This window comes from Leptinotarsa decemlineata, unplaced genomic scaffold, assembly GCF_025532065.1.
Source record: "Leptinotarsa decemlineata unplaced genomic scaffold, Ldec_3_MD MMD2_tig00000505_RagTag_RagTag, whole genome shotgun sequence".
Taxonomy (NCBI): Eukaryota; Metazoa; Arthropoda; class Insecta; order Coleoptera; family Chrysomelidae; genus Leptinotarsa; species Leptinotarsa decemlineata.
In genome coordinates, this window is record NW_027412549.1 from 2,071,415 (window position 1) to 2,079,292 (window position 7,878).

Genomic DNA, 7,878 nt, shown 5'->3' on the forward strand with positions numbered 1-7,878 from the left:
ATAATCTTTCGAAGAAAGAAAGAAATCAATACATTTCAAAATGAACTTCTCACGAAAGATTTGTAGATCATGCAAGGAAATATCTTTCAGACACAAACTGAAAGAAAAAGCCCTCTCGAAACAAATACTTGCATATACATATTGAATTATACGATAGAAAAAACCGAAATTACTATTTTTATATGAACACTGAATTGTACAAAAACATTTTCTACTATATTTTTTCTATTTTCTTTTTAGGGACAAAACACAAGCAATACAGGAAAATCCTTAAGGCTCTCTCAAGGCGGTGTTTATGCGAAAGTAGCGATTCACATTGGATTTGAATCGCTGGAGATTAATTCCATTTGGAAAAACGCTCTCAGGAAGTTCATTCCACATAAACGCAGTTGTCCACATGAAAGAGTTTTTGAACAGTAAAGTTCAAGGTTTACTGAGTTCAACCTCAAAACGATGAGCAGCCACACTCCTTCGCGTATTTCTGATATGTACCGCTCTTGGTGGAATTGAATGTGCCAAGTCCCTTGAACATTTCTCGTGAAAGTATCTATAAAAGAGAGACAGATCTCCAACCTTTCTGGATGGAATCCAGCAACTTCTGGATATGTTTGGTGGCGGAGCTCCATACATGAGAACATTACTCCAAAGAAGGTCTGATCTGAGCTTTATAAAGCATCAACAGTTGCTGAGATGTGTACAGTTTTCTGGTTCGGAACAGTGTTCCAAGCTTTTGAGAAACAGCCTTTGAAATTCCAGCGAGGTGATTGTGCCAAGACATATTGGTGTACATTTTGACATTCTGACCTGACATTATTATATCCGGTTCGGAGACATTTATCTTCGTGGAGAAAAACACATGCCTGGGTTTTTGTAGCACTGAATTGAACCTGGTTACTTTCACTTCAATTCGAAATCACTTCTAGATCCTCATTGAAATATGCAACCTCCTGCTGCCGGTGAAGATGTGCCTCCGTAGCCGATGTCCTGGAATCATAATGAAATGACGAGACAAGTGTGCTGTCGTTAGCAAAGCAATATATTAAATTCTTTGTTTTTTCCAATAAGTCGTTGATATACAATAAAAAGAGGGTTGGAGACACCAGCGTGGATGGTGAAATTATTCGAGAGATATCCATCGACGGCCACTTGCAGGAAACGTTATTTCAGGAAGCTGAGCCATACACAAAAAAGATCGGACAAGCCATAGCATCGAAGATTGGTCAGCACACTCTTATGCCATACACGGTCAAAGGCCTTATAAATATCGAGCACAACTGCTCTTGATTCTCCACGTTTTTTGGGTTGCGTTATTTCAAATATGGCTCACATAAGATAGAAGGTCGCCATTGATCTTCGTTTCCGAAAGCCATATTGATGATCGCTCAAGAGGTTGAAGCCTTCCAAATATTTGAGGTTAGTTTCTACTCCAAATATTCGTTATGGAATTGAATCTCACAGGATTGCTACACAATATAACATGTGAAAGAGGTGATATTTCACTTATGTGGAATATTGTCGTCCTCAATGGCGGGCATCGATGTTTCGGAATGGTCACTTGCTTTATTGCCTTTTCAGCACCAATCTGGATTATATCATTGAAAGAAGCTCTCGATTCATTTATAGCATTACGAGTTTATGTCACGAATGAGTTAAATCTACTCATGTAATCGATGGCAATAATTATTGACATTCATCCGTTCATTTGATTTAATCCCAGCCAAATTAATCTCTCCTAAAAATATATTACTTTCAATTTAACCAGATATATGCTTCATTGTTTCATTGCATTTAGCATTAATTAAATGCTAGGAGTGGATTTACATGACATATTTCATGATACTGCTACCTTAAAATTATATAGACAATCACAAATTCTCAAAAATTCTTTCAAAAGGATGTGGATTTCATGTCCAATCATTCAATATTGGAATTTGAAAAGAGATTGTCTTTCTAAAGCTAACTATCGAAATCCATCTCCGAATTCGATTTCCCGTGAGAATTACGAGAGAAAATTTTTATATCACAAATCGCCAGACGGAGCAAACACTTTCAAATTAGTTTCAGACATCAATTAACTTCGATGCGAGTTAAACTCTGTTTAAAATCCCGAAATCACCTTGACATCACAACTAATCAATTTAATAAATTGGATGAACTCCCCTGATGGTTACCATGAACTTAATTAATGAGGATCCGCCAAACATCGCCTTGACGACCATTCTTTCCTCACCCCTTTGCTCTTTTCATTTTTCACGGGGTAAGAAAATATTACTTTTCGAGGTTTCGAGGAAAGTAACTTTGAAAAAACAACAAATAATTTTAATACTGATGTCAGGTTTTTCAGACATCATTTACGTAATGAATAATTTCTATCAGAAAGTAGATAATGGAAACAATAAAACTGTTATGTGACGAAATTGGCCAAAACTTGATGAAAATCCATAATCTATTCAAGTAACAGTGTATTGTTAGATTTTCACAAAACTGTTTACAATACCGCACATGTTTCATTACACAGTGATTGAATTCTACCTAATTGGAGTTTTACATAAATAATACAATTTGAATCATATGACCTACCTACTTAATGTTTGAAAATTTTAACAATGTATATGTATAAAATACAATTCAACTTTATAAAAGAAATTTTACCGACTCATTAAATGAACATGTAAATAACTTATTACCAATTTTGACATTAGGAAAAAGACTTAATAGAAGTTCATTCAGAAAATTTTCATAATTCTGAAATCTACTGATTGTCGAGCCTTTCAAAAAATGGAGTTTCAAATCTTTCTCTTCCAAAATACTTCATAATTGTGGTTGAACTCACGCACATCTACCAGAAGATGGTTTGTAAATGTGGAATTGGTCTTCTATGTTATTTTGTTCTGTTGTAAAAGGTTTTTCCTCGTTTGGCCAATATAAAGTTTTGGGCAAGAACCACAAGTCAACTCTTATACTTCTGATCTGTACAAATTATCATCTGGGCCGGTGGGACGATTAAATAAAGAAAATAAACATCGTTTTCTCTTTCTTTTTCTTTCCCGGGCTTTTCATATTTCATAATATGAAATTTAACAAGGCTTCACTGATAACTGACATGACATTCTCGAGTAAGGCGATTTATCTCGATAACTCTTCAAAGAGGGACTAGCCTGTTATTTAAGGTTCAGAGATAGTTCGCCCTATCTGAGTTCATTCTGAAGGTGGACATATCAAAAAATCAAAAAAAGTAAATATATTCAATCGGGATGTATGATATATGAGACATATGAAAGATGATATAAACCTTCTACTATTCGATAAGATGAATGTTTGTCACCATTTTTGGTGACCGAATCTGAATTACGTAATCTACATGAATACGATTATAGGCGTAAATTCGACTTTTCAGTCGGGGTTGCAAAGACCACCGAGGTATCTATTATCAAACTTTCTGGTATCAAAGTGGGAAAATATATGCTTATTAGCTTGTATGAGCACTAGAGTGGGAAATGATTAGTTCCAATAAGTTCGGTACTTCTCATTCTCCATAATGGATTCAGTATCCCCCAGAACCTCGTCAATGCCATAAAAGTGCCTAGGTAGTAATAAAGCAAATGAATTAGGGTATCAGTGTCTCCCTCTTACCTACCCCACCTTACCACACGCTACTGCAGTAGATGCACCCCTCCCGGCCGGCATACCCTGATGATCCCCCTCGGTTTCCGACTCTAGCCTACTCGACCTGACGAAAGCAAAGTCAGGCGCTTTGATGAGCCGAGGCCTTCAATGTTGTTGAAGAAGACCCCATGCATTGGCTTATCCTTGTTTTCCTGCAGGAGTAAAGTGATCTCTGTGGCTTTTGTATGAGCATTTTGCTGGACGGGTTCCATCTCAGTTTCAGAGTTGTGATCACCACGTTCAATACCGAAAACTAAACCGCGTTCTCCAGCTGCTCGGGCATCTGTCCTAAAGAGAAATGCTGCAAGTTCTGCTTTCTCATGATCGCGAACCATGCAGAAAAGGAGATCCGAACTCCTCACAAATTCACAGGCTTCATCTAGTACTATCAAACTCAAAAGTACACGGCCTACCTGTTGTGTAGGAAAGTTCAACCGTGGAATGAAACTCCTATGAAGGTGCATAATTTTTCGGATCTTCACGTCGAATTTCGATGACCAGCTATGTCGAAATTTGCCTCGGAGATATTTCTTCACTGCTGTTACCTTTCTTGAGTGCGTTGTTCCACCTCGAGGTAAGTAAGTAGGTATACGTATCACTGGCATCCAGATAGTGCAGGATGCTTTCATCTGTGACTTGCATATCCTCTCCGTAGTTCCAGCATCGCCCTTTTTTCAGAGGGACAATTGTGGAATTGGCCGCGGTGGTAGTGCGTCCGACTCACGATCGGAAGGTCGTGTGTTCGATTCCCGCCTCGACCAGATATTTTTCTCGATAGAATTTATCTGGTTGAAGCTGGAATGATTCTGCAACCGTGTTAGGAATCACACGTTAAAAGGTAAGACCTCGTTAGTCCTTAGCTCGCACAAGTTTCTCAACTTCTGAGAGTTGTCGTTCGTCTTCGGGCTATCAGCTATAACGGAAAAACAGAAAAAAAAACAGACAATTGCAAATTGTCCATCAAACACTATCCACAACACCGTAGGCTTACTTCAATAATTAAGAGGTTTCCTCGGTAACCTGAGGTTTTCCGCATACTTTTTGCTCACGTCCTATTTTTTTTACAGCCACCAGCAAGGCAGCAGCACGCCTTGACTCGAAGTGTAATTGATACGTCGTAATTTGACGGTTGACTTGCCAAATTTCAACCTCTTCATGAGGACACTATACAAACAACCCATCTTCTTATGGCTTCAAGAGCCTCAATGCCTGTTCTGCGTCCTGCATGTTCTAATTATCTTCATTGGTGGCATGATGCGAGTTTCTTCCCCAGCAAATGCAATTGAATTTTACCACGACATTAGCAGGCTGGGGAGGAGCTATATCCGCCCTGCCGCCGAAGATAAGATAAATGCAAAAGATTTTTGGCGGAATCTTAGCATGCATTGTTTCAAACCACAGAGCATGCATTCATCGCCATGTACATAATACTCTTCTCGCGAGTCACTACTCTCTAACAATAGTACTTTCTATGCATCACTTCAAATTCATCACGTCAAAGCATTTGTCATTTCATTTGTCATCAGTAGGCAAATCATCGTCATGGGCCCCACCACCTTGCTCTAACCCCATCGGGTGGGTCGATGCGGAGACCCCTTCATCGATAACCAGAAACCGAGTCTTGAGTCTACCGGTGTTTGGCCTGTAGACCCACGGTCGGACCGGAGGGAGAATAGTGTTGCTCAGGGGAGTGGTGGCCTATCTTATTATTATCATCATTATCGTTATGTTAATTATGACGATAGAAATCCGTATATGAATCGCCCTTGGTACCACTGATAATTATAATTTATATAAATGATCTAGTCTATCACCTATTCTCAAAGTTACGTGGGCAGATGAAGCTATTTTGTTAAATGAAAACTGAAAACTTTCGAACGGAGAGAAAAATAGGTGAAATTTCAGCAGATCATTAATATGAAGACAATCAACTTTATACTAATCGTATTAAAACTTGAAAATTTGAATTGTTTACGTATCGAACGTTAACAAATATTTACACAGCGGATGTACCCGGAATCCTTCTAGCTATTACGACAATTGAAAAAGATTTTAATGTGTGCAAACATTTTTAAGCTGAGATGATTCAATTTCAATTCGTTGCAAACAATAATATTCTTGCAGACTCTATGGATTCCATGGTATCCAGTTCCATCGCTTATGTATGGATTCAACTTTTTTCTATCTCATTTTACATTTTTGAATCTACACTTGTTATTTTTTTTTTCTGTATCACCACAGTACAGTGAATGCATCAATCCATCTTTTCATTTGTAAATAATTACCGTTTTACCGTATCCCGGTAAAGCTCTCCATCGGTATTTTGTCATTTCGACAAATGTTCAAATGTGTCTTCCGATTATTACATAGACTTAGATAATCCGACCAGTGTTTACTCTAGATCTGGAATATTGCGGACTCAACCAAAATATGCCTCCGCTTTCTCCGCATCGCATTTGTCGCTTAATATCGACCGCGATGCCGAAACTGAAAGTTATACTGAAATACGGGTTCACTATCGCAGAAATGATGGAATATACGAGGATACATCAATAATCAGTTGGCCCAGACTGGTTCTGTGGACAACAAAGCATACAGTTACCGTAGCACTGAAAACTAAGTTATAAAGGTTAGTGTAACGTTTTACGTTGAAAAGTCAAGTTAGAGTTGCACAATGATATTATTGAAAAAATATAGAAAGGTTGGGAGATAAGCAGATTTAGGATCTTATCCATGTTTTTCGTTTTGAATCTTGAAAAAATAGATTGCAAGTTTCAAAATAGGTAAATTTTCGATTGAATATTGTTACAACTTCGGTTTGGAGGTGACTCAGGGGTAGCCTTATGAGGGAAATACCATGAGGGAAACACCAGAATACTTAGATACTAGGTTTATTGCCTAGGAGTTGTACAAGGGGGTCCTTCCCCAATCAGGTTTTACTAACAACTGTCTTATTATAATACATCATCATCAAATATAAAACATGTTGACATCATCAAAACTATCAAGTCGAGGAATCAGTTACCGCGGTCCCCTCTCGCTCCGTACGCCTCGTGTTGGTTATGTTGCGTCGTTGCATTTGTGCTAAATTAAGGGTAGAGTCCTTGATAGTCATAGGTCATCAATCTTGCCACAATATGAAGACCGATCAAGAAGGCTAGTGAATATCGAATTCTAATAGATATATTAGAACATTTTGGGTTCAGCTGAGTATCTCTAGATCAGATCAAGTCATAACTTGAGAATCCAATATTTATCTTTTCGTCGTTTCCAACGACGAAAACCAAGATAAATATAACTTAGTTCCATACCACTAATACACGGATATTTTCCAGGAACTAGGTATGAAAGTGGTATTTGAAACAAGTCATACACTATAGAACTTTTAGGAAGTCTAAAGGAGGAAGTCAAGAATTCAGAAAAGTCTGGAATTTACGAAATTAAATATAAGGTTAACGATGCGAAATATCATGGACAGACTGAAAGATCTAATGAAATTAGATTGAAGGAACACTTAGCACACCTAAAATATGAAAGACCAGAAAAGTCAGCAGTCGCCCATCATAGTTTACGACAAAGCCATTCTATGAAATTCAGTTTATTAAGATTAGTTAGATAGTTAACAAAACAGGCATCTAGATGCCTACGAGAATGTAGAAATAGGTAAACATAATAATATTATGAATAACGATAGTGGACCAATACCTAATAGTATACTATACAGTTTGTTGAAATAATCAATCATCTTTTAATCATCAATAACACTTTGTTATTTCTAGACTTTTGAAAGCATCCAAAAATCTTTTGACATGTACATATCTCTAGAATTTCAAACAGTTTTCATTAATTCTATGGTGTTTCCAAGGCGTTTTGAGCGACACTAGATTGTTCTGGTCTCCGAAATTATCGGACATGTGTTCCTTGAAACGTGTTTTGAAAGCTCGCTTAGTTCAACTGATCTATTTTGTTAACAGTTCTCATAGTTCCAACAAATTGTCATTACGGTTACCTAGAATTTTTTGGAGTAACCCTGAAGCAAGGCAATTCTTACGCTCAACTTTTTGATAATTGAATGTGATCTTTTAGTGTATCTTGGTTCATACGGAAGGAAAATTAACTTTGAATTATTATCTTTTAGAGAAGCCGGAGATTTACGAAAACACTTCCTAAATTTCCGTTTCCTAATTAACTTATCTGCGATATTTGATGGAT